The sequence below is a fragment of the Tympanuchus pallidicinctus genome, unplaced genomic scaffold, assembly GCF_026119805.1.
Source record: "Tympanuchus pallidicinctus isolate F22 unplaced genomic scaffold, pur_lepc_1.0 scaffold4, whole genome shotgun sequence".
NCBI classification, from domain to species: Eukaryota; Metazoa; Chordata; class Aves; order Galliformes; family Phasianidae; genus Tympanuchus; species Tympanuchus pallidicinctus.
The window spans coordinates 14905863-14924751 of record NW_026294758.1 but is presented as its reverse complement, the minus strand read 5'-3'; the positions used below and the strand labels follow the sequence as shown (position 1 = coordinate 14924751).

The 18889-nt window shown below is 39.6% G+C and overlaps 1 pseudogene; it reads right to left on the bottom strand.

Annotated features, from left to right (window-relative positions):
* Positions 1 to 18889, bottom strand: part of LOC128089691 (uncharacterized) — a 70683-nt pseudogene that overhangs the window by 663 nt on the left and 51131 nt on the right.

Here is an 18889-nt window from a genome sequence, read left to right as displayed (position 1 = left end):
CAGGACCTGGCATTTGGCCTTGTTGAAACTCATCCCACTGGCTTCAGCCCAGCTCTCCAGCCTGTCCAGATCCCTCTGTAGGGCCTCGCTACCCCCAGGCAGATCCACACTTCCAGCCAATTTGGTGTCATCTGCGAAGTTACTGAGGGTGCACTCGATGCCTTCATCGAGGTCATCAATAAAGATATTGAAGAGGACAGGCCCCAGCACCGAGCCCTGGGGAACACCACTCATGACCGGTCGCCAGCTGGATTTGACTCCATTCACCACCACTCTCTGTGCCTGGCCCTCCAGCCAGCTCCTTACCCAGCCAAGAGTGCACCCATCCAAGCCTCGGGCTGCCAGCTTCTGCAGGAGAATGCTGTGGGAGACAGTGTCAAAGGCTTTGCTGAAGTCTAGGTAGACCACATCAACAGCCTTTCCCTCATCCACCAGATGGGTCACTAGATCATAGAAGGAGATCAGGTTGGTCAAACAGGACCTGCCCTTCATGAACCCATGCTGGCTAGGCCTGATCCCCCGGTCACCCTGCACATGCCGCATGATCTCCCACAAGACAATCTGCTCCATAACCTTCCCTGGCACCGAGGTCAGGCTGACAGGCCTGTAGTTCCCCGGATCCTCCTTACGACCTTTCTTATAAATGGGAGTCACAGTGTCCAGTAAGTGTCAAGTGTCAAGTAAGTCTGGTGGTGAATTAATGATAGATGTGTGTGTAGAGAATCAAATATATCTGCAAAGGGATATTATTTTAAAAGCAAGTTTGCTGAGCAAAGTTCTGTTCTTCCTAGTGGTGACATAAGCAGCATCTTCTGCTGGCGTGCTGCCACCACCTCCACGATCTACCACATTTTGCTTGTAAGCTTCATTAATGAAATTAAATGGTCCCATGATGAAATGGCCTCTTCTGTATTTAGTAACACATTTTAGTAGCCAGGATGAAAGCAAGGTTAAGCATGAATCAGAGGTAATCCCAAATGCCTTTTTCTTGTATATTTTCACATTATAACCAAATTTTTAATTTTAATTCTCTAATCAGTTATACTTGGCACTGTCAGCCAAACTCCTATCAGTCTTGGAAGGTGTACATGTTACGTGAACAATGACTCCCTTTTGTCATCATTTTATGGAAAAAGAGATAGTGTGCATTAATATATGTGTAAAGACCTTGGAATGCTCTAAGTTTGAAAGTTCTTACTAAGTCCATGTAGCAAAAGTTTCATTAGAAGAGAATTGTGCAGTTGAGCTTTTGAAGTGTAAGAATTAAAGTATCCTTTGAAATCCTTACGATGTTATCACATACAGTTCTCACTTACTCAATGAATGGAGGTGGAAGATAAGATCTTCAAAGGTGTAATGTACTGCACATAAATGGAGTCACCAATAATTGAATTTGGGCACCTTCTGTACATAATGGACAGGGCAGTGAGATCACCAGGCTCTATTCCTGTTACTGTGCCCTTGAGATGTGCTGTGACCCTGCCTGGATTCCTTCTGTAAATGGACAGGATTAAACTTTTGCAACTTCAAGGAAATTTCACTTGAAAAGTGGATATCTATTTTCTATCTGTAAAGGTAGTGATAGGGATTAATATATAAGCAGTAAACTACAGGGGCTATGAAATAAGCAGAAGTCTTCTGATCGTGGTAGAAAAGAAGGGAATGGACTCTTTTTCTCCCCTGAATCACGACCAGATGTGCTTTCCTTTTGTAAACATCTTTTGTAACATCTTTGTCAGAGACAGGCATAGTGGAATTGGGTACACCACCAGCAAGACTGCTGATGACACACAGCTGAAAGTTGTGATTGAAATGCAGGAGGGAAGAGATACCATTCAGAGACACCTGGACAGGCTTGAGAGGTGGGCCTTCGTGGGGTTTAGTAAGGCCAATTGGAAGGTGCTGAACCCGAATTGAGGCAGTCTCAAGCAGAGATACAGCCTGGCTGATGAGTGACTTGAGAGCAGCCCTAAGAAGAAGGACTGGTGGGGTTCTGGTAGATGTAAAGCTGCACACAATCCATCAGTGTACATTACCAGCTTGAAAGGTCAGCAGTATCCTGAACTGTATCAAAGGAGGGGTGGCCAGAAGTGACAGGGAAGTGATTGTTCTCTCTTCTCTGACATTGTGTGGTCCCATATGCAGTACTGTGTCCAGGCCTGGGGCCTCCAACACAAGAAAGATAAGGAGTTGTTGGAACAGGTCCACAGGGAAGGCTATTAAGATGATTAGAGGGCAGGAGCAACTCTCTTATGTAGAAAAGCTGAAGGAGCTTGGCTTGCTCAATCTGGAGAAGAGAAGGCTCTGAGGTGCTCTTATTGCAGCCTTCTTGAAGTGGGTCTACAAAAAAACTAAAGAGTGTAGTGGTAGGAAAATAGGTAATTGTTTTAAAGGAAAGCTTTAGATTAGACATTTGAAAGAAACTCCTTGCATAGAGTGTGTTGGGACACTAGAACAGATTGCCCAGAGAGTTATGATGGGAGTTGGACACGATAACCATTAAGGTCCCTTCTAATACAAACCATTTCATGATTCTATAATTGTATGAAATCAACATTCTAAAGTTTGTATTGTGCTTCTTCTCCCCTTTAGATGATCTATATAATTCTCTTCACTATACAGGGAATGCTATAAATATTAATGTATGTATAGAAGAATAGAGAAGACAGCATCTGGTGCATTTTTAAGCATGGGGCAGCATGTCTCTTTCACCAGCTGCGTGCAGGATGTTCACTGGTGAAAGGCTGGAGGGATAGACTGATATCCTCAGCCGCCAAGGGGAGTGCCAAAACATCCTTCCTACAGTAGGCTTTAGGATACCTTTCGTGTTGAAAGGATTTCCAAAATAAGTTGGGTGAGAATATGGTCTGTGCATCTCTCAATAGGTGAAGAAATATCACAGTGTTTGAATTATGATAGGCTGAGTTCTTCTCTCAGTTGCTTACATGTTTACGCACATGCTGATTTTATTTTGACTGAAAACTGCTCCTGTAAACTCTGGTTCTAATACTTGAGTTTGATAGTATTTCACCTTCATAGGAAGAATTGCTAAGGTGAGATCTGGAATGACTTTGGCACTTCAGACCAAAAGTCTGCAAAAATAGCCTTTTATGGTAGGATGAGAAACATATTTGTACTTCCTAGGGGGACATCAGAGGAAGGAGGTCATTATGAGTGTCCCCTGTTGGTTCATGTTGAGAGCTTATTCAGAGGCAGCCAACAAGAGCTCCCATCTTCTGAAGAGGATCTTCTAATGTCTTCCTGTCTGATATGGTATTTCACATGCACTGATAACAAAGAATGGCTGTTGGGAATTCTGTGTGATAGTGTGCATACCAAGACCAAACTTTTAGGCTTGGATTTTCTATATCATTTACAGCTTCATAGAGAGCAGCAGCATTTACAGCTACATAGAGAGCAAAGTTCAATTTCTCGAGAGGCTGCATGTGAAGGATTCCTACAGGCATGGGTCCACAGCTCAACTGAAGATGTGATGGTTTGCTTGCTGCTCTGAGGACTATAAGCCCCCATATTCCTATTCCTGGGCTTCATCTTCCAATTTTGTTATGAGAACAGGAACAATGACTGTATTTCATATGTCATATAATCACAGAATAGTTTGGGTTGGAAGGGACATTTAAGATCATTTAGTTCCAACCCCCTTGCTATAGGTAGGGGCACCTTCTGCTACACCAGGTTGCTCACAGCCCCATCCAGCCTGGCTTTGCAAGCTTCCAGGGAGGGACATTCACAGCCTTGCTGGGCAATCTGTTCCACTTGGCCTTGCTGAACTTCATGGGGCTGGCATGGGCCTATCTTTCAAGCCTGTCCAGATTCTCTGGATGGCAACCCTTCCCTCTAGGATATAAGTTACACCATTCAGTTTGGTGTCATGTGCAAACTTGCTGAGGGTGCACTCAATCCCACTGTCCATGTCATCTACAAAGCTGTTGCACAGCAGTGGTCCTAGCAGTGATCCCTGAGGAATCAGTGTCCCTATTGTGTCCACCCTCTTGGGCATGGAGCCAGCTCTCTGAGAGCAACCATCCAGCCAACTCCTTACCCAGTGAGTGGTCTGTTCATAAAATCCGTTTTTTTGCATTTTAGCAACCAGGATGTCATGTGAGACTGTGTCAAATGCTTTGCACAAGTCCAGGTAGATGATGTCAGTTGCTATTTCTTTGTCCACTGACACTGTAACTTCATCATGAAAGTCCACCAAGTTTGAAAGATGTGAAATATGATCCGTGAAATCAGGGAGAAATAAATATTTGGAGCAGAGTGATAATGACATAGCGACTGAAAGCACCTCACAGTGCATTGCTTTATTTAAAAGTATGCATAGCATAAGCCTTAGAGACAGGTAATGGTGGCAGCTCTGAGGATGGCACAAATAAATTCTTGCTGGTAATTTTAAGAAGGCAGGCATTTCTTCCTCTGAATTATGGAGCTATTTTTGTATGCCATATCATATCAATGAGATGTAACCAATAATGCTAGGAGATGCTCTGAAAGAAGGAGGAAAGAGCAGTATTGTATGCCTTAGGACTAGAATGAGAAGTATAGCATCACAGAATCATCTATGTTGGAAAATACCTTTAAGATCATAAAGTCCAACCATCAGCCTGAACTACCAAGTTCCAACAAAAAACCATGTCCCTGTGTGCTACATTCGTACATTTTTTTCAATATTTCCGTAGAGATTGACTCTACCTCTTCCGTGGGCATCCCGTTCCAGTGCTTTACCACACTCTGACAAAATTCTTCCTAATGTCAAATCTAAACCTGTGAACAATTTGAGGCCATTTTCACCTTCTGTCACTTGTTAACCCTAGATAAGAGACCAACCTCAATACAACCTCCTTTTAGGCAGATTTAGAGAGACAAAGTCTCCCCACAGCTTCATATTCTCCAGACTAAACAGCACCTGTCTCCTCAGTTGCCCTTCATATGCTGTTTCTAGTCCCTTCTCTATCTTCATTGCTCAAGCAGCTCAATATCCTTCATGCACTGAGAGGCCCCAAACTGGACATGGTACTTGAGACTCAAATTTCCATACCATCAAAATATATTTGGTACATTATATGAAAAATCTGAAACGAATATTTCATGCTCGTGGGTCCAGTCTCTTTGTTCTTAGATACAAGGAAAGTGGGAACCTTTGGAAATGAAGGTAAGATGCCCTTATTGAGCCTTATCTTCCAAATTCTGGAATATATTTCATAACACTTTATTATCAAAATTAATATAGCTATATACATAGCAGATATCTCACTTGTCGAAAAGAAACAGTTCCTTCTTAATTGTTACATATCACTGCTCTCTTTATTTATCCTGTTAAAAAACGAAAACCTGAATGCATCATAAAAAACAAAGATTTTGTGTGTCAGTTTAGTCATTGGCTTTTCCTTTTTTAAAATAAGTTTGTTATTATTTTATAAGCAAGGACATACTTCTGTTTTAAGACTGAATTATGTTGGTAAACAAAATTCTCCTCTCTGATGGTTGGAAAAATTCTGAAGGGAAAAGGAAAGGTCTCTGTCTATAGGTTTTGCTTTGTCACCCTTCTGTACTCCGCATCAAAAGAACAAAGGCTATATGCATAATGAGGCCATGCAAATGAACTGAAATCAGCAGAAGTAGAGTGGGGGATGGGAAGATGTAAAATAGGGCTATCAGTGTAACGACCAAGGAGTAGAGAATTTAAATGTTTAATGCTTACACATTCAAGTTCATTTTTCTGTCATCTTTTTGAAATGCAGACTGAGGCTTTTGAAAGACCACAATGGAAATAATTCTGTTTTGCACCTAAAGGATTAATAATGTTACTTAGCAGACTGCCAAGATATACTGCCCCTCCCAACAGCTTTTTACCTTTATTTTTTAAAAAAATAGAAGCCTAGTAATAATTAGTAGGGATAACAGAGGAGAGGTAGAAGCCCTGCTATTTGTATTTGCAATGAGGGCTTATTTCTTGCCCTGCTGCACTGTCTGGATGCCAGCTCCCCATCTCAGACATGATGGAAGCTCAGAGTACAATAGAAGCAGAGCAACAATATGAATTACAAATACATGTATATCCTACTGCACGGCCTCTCCCTCCCCCTCCTTTAAATGAATGTATTCTAAAAATATCCTGTATTCTAAATTGCTTTACTGCTGAGGCAATACCTTGCAAAAACACCATGCTTATTTACAGAAGAAAACAAAACCTTAGACCCCAGACAGAAGAATGTTAATGTGAATCATCTTGTTTCTGACTGTAAATTAGGCATAATTTTGAACATTCAGAGTGATATTACTCTCATTAAATCTCGTGGAGTCCCCCCTGCTTGTGTTAAGAGCAATGGTATTTTACTTACAGTGAAATGATAGAGAATAGCTCCTCACTTCAAATTAAAAATAGAGAAAAAATGTAGATATCACTTGAAAAGTACATACTGTGGGTTGGTTTGTTTTTTTTTTTATAATTGTGGCTTGCTAAAATTAATTAATACAAGCTGGTTGAAAATAATTAATTGTAAATTACTTGTTAACAAGAGTACTTTCTGAGGAAATTAAAAAAAAAAAAAAAAGAAAAATACTCCACAGTAGTAAATTGAATGCATATTAAGACTATTTTTCAATTTTAGAGCCTGATTCACGAATTCACTTACAACAAATAGCTTGCACGACCAATCCACAGATAAAAAGAGGTTTACTCAGGTAAGTGTAGTTACACGTATGTGAGGTCTTGCAGGAGCAAGCCCTTGTCTGTAAATATTTGGCAAATAAATCATTAATGAAATACAGTCTATGCTTGTGTTTACAGAATGTAAATGTCCACTTGGCAATTGTAAAATGTGCTAATGAAAGGCCGTCTTAAAGACGTGAAAAATAGCTCAGTATGAATGACTTCCTTTTGAACTAGTTAAATCCTTTATTTTGTTGCTTCCAAAAGGAACGCTAAAATGAATTACTCGTTAGCATTTTAACTCTTTTGTGCAGAATCTTAGAGCTGCCAATGTCAGAGTGTGGGGCTTAATCTGACAAAAACTTATCGACTTTGTAATTCCCAGTGCATTTGCATATACGCAAGCACGTATGTGTACACCAGTTCATTTTACTTCAGCTATTTTACACAAGTGGAACCTTAAGTAGGCGAAATACTAAAAGAGCCAATCAAAATTTTCTCAATATATCCATAAAACCCCTAAAACTGACTCTTTTTCTTTTTTAAATAAAGCAGACAAAAAAAAAAAAACCCAAAAAAAAACCCACACACACAAAACCCACCGCTAAATGATGGAGATGCAGACTGCCTTACAGAATGTTTTCCAATTCTATCTTGCTTCTGATTTGAAATTCCCGCGAGAATAAGGGCAGGCCAGAAATATAAACCAGAGAAGCAGGAGAAAAAAAAAAAAAAAATAGTACATGGGGACTTGTAAATAAATCCATGTACATCAGAAGCAGGGATGTTATGATTATGCATTTTACTGGTACAAGTTGCTAGTAAAGCTGTAAGACCAGACATCATCAGCGAGATGTAGTGTCGTCTGTGCTGCAGAGGGGGAGTGGGGGTGCAAGTGTACGTATGTATGTATGTACATATGTAAGTATGCATGCATGTATGTGTGTGGAAGACAGATGGGAGAGGGAAAAGGAAGAGAGAGGTGAGAGAAAGGCAGCGAGGTGGGGACAGGCAGACACAATACAGCATAATAACCTTCCTGCATGTCTAATACTTTAAAGATGCTGTGTTCCTGTGCACCCTATTGCAGTCTATTGCAAGCAGACTCAGAGACTCAATATTTCATCCTTGATTCAAATACTTTTTAGCTACAACAAAAAAAGGAAAAATGAACAAAAAGGAAAAAATATTCCTAGCTTCAAGTACAAGGAAAAATGAAACATTTAACAATATTTTGAAGATGTAATACTGCTTGTACTTGTGTCTCATGTGCTTAACCTGGTACACAAAATATTTAAATTATTTATAATTTAGTTTTGCATCACACTTTATAGCAGAATATGAGTAGTTTCAGTTTATCTTTGAATAAAGACAGATTTTTAAAGATTGCAGTTTCCAAGACAAGCAGCGAAGCCAAGCCCACAGTGGGCAGCGCACATTAGCAGTAGCATTTGGTTCTTTTGGCAGCTCTTCTGGGAAAATAATGGCATTTTTTTGTTTACGTGATAGATGCTGTGGCTTCAACAAAGGCTGACCAAATTGTCTTAACAAAGAAGGTCCGGGCTGCACACTGCTCACGGAGCAATAACCACCCTGTAACTCTCTCAAGCCCACACAGTATGTCATGCATGTCTCAAGTGGCTTTTGTTTTTGACATCTTTTGTAAGGTTTAGTCCCCCTCACCCCTCCCTACATCAAATGTCAAGTTAATTTACAGGGTGCTATTACGGGTACGTTTCTCCATGCTGTGGCTGCCTGCCAGCAGCAGCTGGGACCTCATGGGGCAGCAGGACAGGAAGCCCCTGGCCATCATCTGGGTATTGGGAGGGACCAGCAAGGGAGCTTTCTGTTCAGGGTTGAGCCTTAGAAGCTGTTTGGCTTGCAGAGCTCCAGGAGGAAACTTTGCTTTCCTCTTGTAGGTGAAATTCTATGATATTAACAGCAGCAACTGTAAATAAATATCATTCCTTATGAATTTAGCTTATGTGAGTACTAGGCAGATGCTTGCCATTGAATTATTGTGTTTGGCTCCTTAGCAATGCAAAAGGAACTCTCTATCATAACCACTGCACGGAATGTGTGGAAGGTGCCCCTTTAATTTTTGAAGTTTGCTTTCCATAAATTGCATTAGAAATGTTATTTAAAGCAAATTAAAACATCATTGAAAGTCTATATGCAAATGCTTAAGAATGAATTTATTTGGGAGATGCATTTTTCCAACTGCTGCATGCATCCATTAGTATTTTCTAAGCAGCATGAGAAATGCAAGCATCTGTTACATAGGAGTAGGTATGTAGTGAACTTAGAATGTAATGTCTCCTCACATTCATTACCAATTTTGGTTATTCCTAGCACTCCAGTCCTAATAGGTGGTAGTGATAAAAACTCAGAACCCCACACTTTAATAAGATCTTAATGAAAGAGAGCCTCCTCTCTGAATGGGAGCTAGCAAAATACCTTGATTCGTCGCTAATTTAAAGCAACACATAACAGTATCTTGAGGTGCTGCTCTCAGAACTGCTCCTTCAGCAATTTGGACACAGGCTGTTGGTACACCTGTGAGCTGCATAGGGGCTGCAGGATCAGGGTCTCAGCAGGTGTATCCCCTTAAACATGACTCCTAAATCTCAGATTTTAAAAGTTAGCTTGTTCTGAGCACCAAGATCAGAGGATATATGCAGCTCAAGGGATGATGAGGGTAGAATATGGAAAAATGCATGTAGGACAGAGCCCTTGCTGATGTCATTCTTCCTACAGTATTTTATTCATACGAGCTTGTGATAATTTTCATTAGTCAGAGAACTGAGCTCTCATGATTGCTTTGATCAAAGAACCTCTTGGAAAGGCTCTTGGTCTGCACACAAGTGTCCAGGCTTGGATCCTGGTGAGGATGGGGCAGGGCAGGCACACCTTGCTGTCTGCCAGAAGCAAAGTATGCTCAAAGCAAACAGAGAAAATTCCTACGTATGTGTCTCACTATTTTCTGAAAACAGTATCTTAAGACACTCCCTTGATCCTCATGAATGCTTTGACAGATTATAAATCCTGCCATTATAAAAATACCACATGCGGGGGCTGTACTGCTTTGTGCAGATGTGATGCACATGTACTCATGCATATTTCCAGGCACACGTGCTTGTATATGTGGGAGCAGCATTTTTCACTCCCTTTGTACAGAAAGACACCTCTGCAAGTTTTGTCTGCAGTGTGCCACAGTCAAGTTTGCAGTGTGTACCTGTGCAGTCACATGAAACAAATAAACGTAAAATACAAGGTTCAGCTCCTCTATGTTATATAAGACAAAGGCTTCCCAGTTATTCCGTTGTTTCAGTACCTTCTGGCTGGTTTCCCCAATTAAATTTGAGATCTTGCACAGTACTGGAAGACAGAACTTTCAGTGAAGTCCTCTCCTACTTCCTCGTCAGGGATGAAGGGCAGGATTGTGTTTATGTCTGTTAAAAAATCCATAGAGAATACCTAAAAAGTTAAAGAAAATGACAAAAAAAGTTTGTTGTTTTTTTTTTTCCCCAGGTGCAAATGAGTCTTTATGTAAGTACTTCAGACACAATGAAGTGGACTCTTAAATTTTATAAGCAGCCAGTAAATTTTATTAAGAATGTACGTAACTGAAGCCTAAGTGCTGTGCTTTCTTTAATTCGACCTGCAATTTGTTTTTTTAATTTAGTTACGTATCAGCACATTAATCTCTGCTAAGGCTGAAGGATTCATGCAGTACTGATGCTGCATGTTTTGTCCTGTAAATATGATACAAATACATTTTTCTGCAAAGTAATTATCTCTACAGTAATATGCAGTAATTATCTGAGATAGAGCATGGAATTTTACAAGGTTTGGTTTTGTTTGTAAAAAGCGAGTCTTCTCAGTCTTGCCATTGCATACTGGTGTTTAGGGAATACCACTGGTATCTGAGGCATCAGAGAGCACTGCCCCTCCATCCACAAGTAACTTCAATGATTTCAAATGAAATCACATCATGAATTTGAAGGATTAGTGGATGTGCTATCTTCTTAAATTGTGTAGAACAAAAATGATCATACATGGTAAACACTACAAAATGTAATTTTGAGGTTAGATCCAAATTAATTTCTTCAAGAAAGAATGTATCCAAGCTCAGGGACATGCAAGAAATCTGAAACATAACTGCAGTATGCCATAGTTAACTGGATCTGATTTAATCTCTTTGCCTCAAGTCTGTGCTCAAAATAAAAACAAGAGAAGAAGCTTGCTAAATCATTCTATCGGGTAGGTGATCTGATTACTGAGGTAGCTAGACAGATCAAACTCATTTTCAGAAGCCATATTAGAAATACCTTGAAAACCAAAACTTTATCAAGAAGCATGCTGGTAAATTTGGTTTTCATTAAAGTGTTTTGTTCGAATTCCTACCAGTTCATCCTGTTCCCCGAAGAGACCAAGAAAATATTAAAAATGCTACAGAAATGAAAAGGGTAAGATATTTGTCACTCTTGTTTAACTTGAAGCATGCAGCTGTCCTATAAACATCACACTGGATAACTCTGAAAAATTACCATGAGTCTGCATAATTACACATATTCATGATGGTGTTTTCCATAGCATGAGCAGCAGGTAGAATGGGGAAGCTACAGAGGGAAGGGGCAAGGACAGACTGAGTGGTTTGACAGGCTAACAGTATTGCCAACATACTCCAAACAGGTCCCACTGCAGTTTTCTTCCTCTGGCTTTTCCAAACCAGAGCCAGTTCCCAATGCTAAACCTGCTGTGCTTGTGATCCGTTGGTGTATCAGTGCTTTGTTGCAAAGACGCTTTGGAAACACTGATTTAATATGATGCTGCACCTCCCATACCCAAAGTGTTTCCTTTGCTAATGTTCCTGGGTGAATGACAACATGAGCAAGATGAGCCTTAGCTAGGCTCCATAATAAAAGGGGTTTTGAATATCTGATTCCTGTTGAAGAAAATGGGAATTGTGTGACTGGAGGCCTTGAAGAATTAAGTTCCTTCACTCAGTAAACCAGAGGAAGGTTAGTCTAAATGTGGAGGACATCTGTATAAGTTATCTTGCAGAACTACATCCCAGCAATGTGGCCTTTGTTAGGCAGGCTTTAATATAAAGACATGCTAAAAGCTGTGTGATCATGCATGCCTGAACATGCACTGCAAAAGCAATGATGCTGAGAAGAATGCACATGAAACTTTTTGTTAACTTTATATTGATAGTTAAATTGGAGGCAGGAAATGATTTACATGTTTGCATTCATCATTCTGTGCATATTCATATCTGAGACAGATACCTGTGTACCTATGAATATTTATATGTAATTGTGAGTGAATTTATGAGTTTTCATGGCTGAGTGTACTTGAAAAGAATTCAAATACTGAAAGCAGTTCTCAGCTATTTCTGATGCCAACACTTGTATGTATTTAGTGGGAAATGGTAGAGAAGTTTGCCAGTGATGAGGCTACTGTTATTTTAGTTGTTGTACTGTAATGATTCATATGGAGAAGAGCGTGCTGTATACTGACTCAGTATGAGGCTTTGCTTTATTTATGCATGCTACATTTAGCTATCCATCAGCCACATGATGCTGGTAGCTTGTGCTTTAAGTGCTAATCTTCTAAACAAAACAGGAGAACTGTAATTGAATGATCTGTTTGCCATGCTGCAAAAGCTGTGCAGAACATGTACAAGAAAGGTCCACAATAAACTTCTATTTTGAATCCTTAGGTTTATTTTTTATGTTGGCAGCCTATCGGCAGAAACACACAAGGGAGTGCCCACAATGTTTTGCATGGAGAAGTACCTGATTTTAAACAACAGTCTCGCAAATTATATTTTCTGCTCTCACAGACAAATTTTTGTGCAACTGTGACTTGAGAATTGTTTACAGTGTTCAGCTTCCGACAAAGGGTGTTCTGCTGTAGAAACGAAATGCACAAACTTGCACTATATAACAACCCATAGTTATATGAATACGGGCACATAAAAACACACTCTAATATACTAAAATACTTCATTATATTCACCAAAACTTGGATTTCAAAGTATTTACTTCTAGATACTGATTTATTCCTGCCTAATTGGCAAAAGGAGAAGAAAGTGTTTATGATGTATTTGAATTGCAAAAATAAGACCAATTTCAGAAGGACTCCACAATCTGAGAACACAGTGGACATGTTTTCTTTCAATTTTTTTTTTTTCTTTTCAGTTTTTAGGATTATTATAACATTTATTTTTTCTTATTCCACAAAAATTAAAGACTGTATTTCATTACGAGTCTTGGCATTACACTTTCAACACATAATGACCCAATGTTTTGATTTAAGGCCTGCCTAAATGAAGTGTCTTTATGTAATGCTTCTGCAGACTGAAAAGCATTGCAAGCAAAAAAGCCTACTTGGAGCAATTATCACGATGATGTCTGGTACTGTGTTTACTAGCCAGAAACCTGCTGAGTAATCACAGAAGCTATAACTGTGAAACTATTTAGTAACAATACATATACATGCATATTATTAATATTAACTTAAACAGCAGCCCTTCAATTTTTTGGGAAAGGTCACTGGAGTTGAGTGATGCTTCTGAATGCCAGCATTGCTGTACAACAGCCTTAATGTCCATATGAACACAGTTTGCAGCTACAATGGAACAATGTTATTCTTTATGCAAATAAGTAAGCTTTGTAAAAATGCAGTCTAGATTTGCTATCAGTTAGAGAGTAGTTGAATGTATTTTTAGAACTGTAGCTAGTGCAATCACCTACATGTGAGAATAAAGCAAAGTGCAGTGGCATGATTTCATGGGTGATAATCTGTCTCTTAAAGACTTTCTGGTTATATTTACAATTATGTGGCACGCAAAAACAACACCTAGAAGAACTGTTCAGCAAATACTAGCTATGCTAGATGTAAATTACAAGGCCATAAGATACTCTGCAGTCACATGGAAATTAGATATCTTGTATGGTGCCTGCATGTAGTGCTTCCACCTCTGCAATCCATGTGTTTTAGATACATGATGATTAGAGCCAAATCCATGGGGAGGATACACAGCTAGAGTAAACATGCTTGGAAAATTTGGGGGGTTGGACACGATGATCTCTGGAGGTCGTATGCACGTACACATGTATGCTTACAGTTACTCTGCTATAGATATGCAGCTATACAAATGTGCTAATCTCACCAATTTTCTGTGTATGAATAACAGTGTAAGATTTTAATGTATGACAGCACTGTTTCTCTAAAAATGAATGATGTACAGATTAATATCAAGGATAATATAGAACAACACATTTATTCTTATAAGAATTAGCCAAAAAAGAATCAATTTATAAAGTCTATGTTTTTGGCTTTCCTTTAGTAGGAAAGACAAGAAAGTAAAAATTGACTGAGATAAAATATTACTGCACAGGTTACAGAAAGTCATTTAGTAATTTTTCAAACATACCATTTTCTACTTAGTTCTGTAGTCCTCCCTTGAATTGTCTCCACCAAAACTTATTTCATCTCCAACACCTAAAATGAGTGAAAACAGTAGCATTAGACTCCAAAAGAAACATTGAAGATCCTAACAAAATCACTGGAGCAATCCTGCAAGATACTTAGCATTTTGTAGCTAATCTGGCTGATGGATTCTGGAGCAGGACACCCTTACAGCATGCCCTCAGAGTCAAGGATGTGCTTCTGGTCTGAGCTCTTTGTTGAGTGGGAGAGAACAGGAAATATGGTGCTGCGGGTGCCAGTGGGTTCTGCTCAGGCCAGTGCAGAGCAGGATGAGGTGGTGAACTCCAGAAGTGCCAGTGGTGCCTTGTGCTGAGCAATGGATGTATTTGTTAGTTCCCAAAGCAGAAAGACTTTGCAGTCCCTTGAGAGATTTCAGTGTTTATCCTGCTGGGGGCTGTTCTGGAAATACCTGATATTTTGTGCACTCCTCAGGCAAATCAATCACTTTTTACAAGGTAGGAATACTAGTCAACCCCATCAGGGCTGGCTTGGGAATTCACAGAGAGGGCCATAGCTTTCATATCTTTACTTCCCAACATACTTCACATTTGGCATTGGTATAGAAATCTGGATAGCAATGCTGCTCCTTTCTAGATCTTGTGTTTTCCAGCAATGATTTGTATTTTCTCATTGTTTTATGATAAGAGAAATCATTGATAAATAACTGAGCTATACCTTGGACACATCTATGCCCACAGCCTTGCATCACTCAGCTTTCCATTAAGTTCTATTAAGTTTTTACTAATTTTCTCAGACTCCTTGTTCTGCATTCCCTGACATTTTTTCCCCATGGTCTTCCTTGCAGGTTTTTTTTGCCAGTTTTGTACACATTTCAACTTCAGAGGTCCTGCCCTTGCTCTCTGCCTCTCTTTTCCTTCTCTTTTCCTTCTGCTTTATCACTTTCTGCACCCCTACAGCTGAAGACTCCTTCCATTTCTCTGTCTCTCCCACAAGGATTTATTTCCTTGCCTGCTGTTTCCAGCATCATTCCCACTCCCTTGTTGCTTCCTTTTGCCCTTGCAGCCATACCAGGCTGCTCACTCCTGGGGGATGTGCAGCCCATCATGCTCTGAGCACTGTCCTCTCCTGCAGCTGCTCAGAGCTCTGCAGGCTGGTCCCCAGGTTTTGAAGTGTAATTAGGAGCCACTTGTTTTTCATACAAGTGCCCTATGTGCACCTGGCTACTTTCTTCAGCAGGAGAGGGCCAAAGAAAGCTTTTTGGTAGCTGAGGCTCAGCTGAGGCTGAGCAGCATTAAGCTGCACAATCATACTTAAAAGCATTGCCCATGTGCTTGTTTTCAACACACAATTGAGATGTTTATTCCAAAAGTAATTCTGCATACATTCTTTTATATTATGAACAATACATGTACAGCAGGCAATATCTCTATTCCTGCATCCTTACATACTACAAATTATAAAAACACCATGGTGTTGTGTTTTAATATATGATGCAAGCAGGAAGCATGCATCTCTATCAGAAACACTAATCAATGCTCCTAAACAAAGTATTTTATGCCTGCTGCACTAACGCTCAGATGAAACAACTTTACTATTTTATGTGGTCTGTTTTCAGACAGGACCACACAGACTTGTCTTAGACCAGACCTATTGAAAATGTCCATGCATAGTCTAACAAAAATGAATGTCCCAGCTGTGGGTATTGCTCTGACTTATGAGCCAGAATTCCTAAGTCTTGTTGTATTTGAAAGTTAATTCAGCTACTTACATGCTCTGCTAATTATTTCTTATTTTATTTTTTTGTTTCTGCAAGTTTATTCCCAATGAAAGATAACTGGCACAGTGTAATGGATGAGTTTTTTCTAAGTTTTAAGTGTCACATGAAACTTCATGTGGAAACTTCAGCTCAGAAAGATCCCCTGCATAGGGAGAGCGCTCATACACAATTTTTGGAGAGGATAGGCCCTCCAACCAGCATGAGAACTTGCACACAGGAGGAGTCAATGAGGTGGATGATTGTGTGCAGGACTAAGACCAGATATAGTTACTGTGATAGGAACAGAAGCAGTCTTCACAGACATTAACACATGATGAATCTGAGTATACTTGGGAACGGCACTTTGCTCCTTGGTGTTCATAAAATTTATACCATAACTGTGTATTGCAAGTGCCAATATAAATATAAAAAAATCTTTAGATAATGTATTTCTAGAGTGGAGATAATTCACATAAACCTCAATGACTCAGAGTAAAAAGAGGTAGCACTGAGCACCCACCCAGAACTGCCAGCACTTAAGCAATGTGTTGTGACTTCTGCGAAGCTTTCCATACAGAGGAAGTCACCTCTTTTGCTAAATGTTCTCATTGTTGTGTTCTGATAACATAATTCATCTTATACAAAAAACACCACCCCTTAAAAAGCAAACTATTTATTTTTATTCCCTTTTTTTTTTTAATAATTTTTGCTTTGACACCGCATGCAAAAAGTAGGAAAATTCTGCAAGAATTTAGGAAAAACGTCTAAACATTGCAAAGATCTTTTATTTTTTTCCCCAATAAACCCCTAAGTTATTTAAGTAATAGAGTTCCTTGTTCAGGATTAGTTACTGTTTTATAGAATAAACTAGAAACTGCTCATGTCTTGTAAGTCATAAATTCTGCTAATTTATACCATCTATCTAAGAACTAGCCTCAGTTACTGTCGTTCATACGTAAAAGGTGAGAACAAATTGGGGCAGTATTGATTGGGATGGTAAGTCAAAACAAATGAATTTTAGTTAATCCTACTTTATAACTCAACAAATGTGCTGTTGGACAGCTCTCCAAACTCGGCCTAATGGACCACATGCACGAGAAAGTGAAAACATCTTTGTTTCACAGAATCACAGAATCAGAGAATTGTAGGGGTTGGAAGGGACCTCTAGAGATCATCGAGTCCAACCCCCCTGCCAAAGCAGGTTCCCTACACCAGGTCACACAGGCAGGCGTCCAGGCGAGACTTGAATATCTCCAGAGAAGGAGACTCCACAACCCCCCTGGGCAGCCTGTTCCAAATCATAAAAATTTCTAACTGATATAAATTTATCAATAACTATTCTGAAAAAAACAAAGAGACTTACTGTTGTTTTTTTTCTCTTCTATAGTAGTTGGCCACATGCATGGTGCCATGAGGAGAAGGAAGATCAGGGCAGCAACCTGCCTTCCTCAGCAGGACTGTTTGTCCTCATGTTCGTCCAAGAAGAATGGTTGGAGTGTACCCTCTGGACAGTGTAAATCTGCTGCCCTGTGCCAAGGTTTCAGTGTGCAAGATAGGAATTGGAAAGACGCTGAATACTCTTCACCCTGATGAACTGCCAAGACCTTACTTCATGGCCACATGAGCTTCCTTCATGGCTTCCACCAAAATCCATTTTACAAACTTGTACACCCACAGCACTGGAATTTCCCATGTTCAGTCACAATCACATTACCAAAGATTTCCAAGTTCATTACCATTTGCTTACTACTGTGTCAGCGTTGGGTCCACATCACAGTATTCCAGTGTAAGAAAGTAAGTCTGAACATTTTCTACATCTCTATCAGTTTTCCTTAAACCAGTGCACCTTGGAAGATGAAGCCAAAGATTTTGTTCAGCTTTCAAGAAAGCCAAGTCATATCAAATCAGTTGAACGCTGTGACTCAATGTTGCTGGAAATTTTACTTTAACCTGAATACTGTGTTTTTCTGGGAAGTTTCGTTTTGTGGATTGCAGTGCAACCTGGATCCTTAAAGTTCTGAGTATGAGTAACATATCCTTGTATGAAGACTAGTTGCCAAAGTGGTATTTCATTCTTCATAACTACCCTCAACACCATTTTGAAGCAGGCAGCAGAAAAAGCCTGAATTTGATCAATGAGGAACACTATGCTGAGTCCAAGGGAGATAGAAAGACCAGTTCTACTGTACATATGAGTCTGCTTGCAGGAGGCAATTTAGGCAGCATCATGATTCTGTTCCCAGATATTCAAATAGGTTTAGACATAGCTAAAAAAAGTGCACTCTGACTATTCTCTGTGCTGTTTACATTAGGAAAATTAAGAGAACAGAAAGTGATACTAAATTAGTGAAAAAATAACAGAGGCAACAAAGAATATTGTGCAATATGGCAAGGTTATCTGCATTATAAGTTGTCCACTACTTTGTATCTATACAGATACATACACAAATATACTACCAACAGCACAGCATCGCGTACCTAGTGCGTATATGGATGTTTTCCTATCATCAGCATCCACTTCTGGATGAATTACCAGACCCTGCTAGTTAAAAGCAAAAGCCTAAAATTTTGAGTCTTCTGAGTCTGATCTTTCCTGACCAGAAATTTCTGCTGACACTAGTAAGACAGGCAATAATCAACATTTTGGAAACTCAGCTCTCCTTAGAGTAAAATTTTGCAAAGCTCTTGAATATGATTGTAGGAGAGGTAAAAAACAGGGAGGTCCTCAGGCTCATCAGCTCTTCCTAATGTCTCAGCATAGTAAAAGGTATTAACTCCTGCTATAAATATTATCTCATGCAGAGCGGCCTTTGAGTTTACAATAAAATTGCTATAAAATTGTCTTCAAGAATTTAAACTTTCTATTTTTAAGGGTCCTAGTTTAGCTTCCAGTTTTTGATAGGCATGATCATCTGCATTCTTGGTTGAGGCTTTCCTGATACAGTGTTTGGTGTTGAATTAAGCTGGTGACAGTTTTACATGACCATATTACTCTT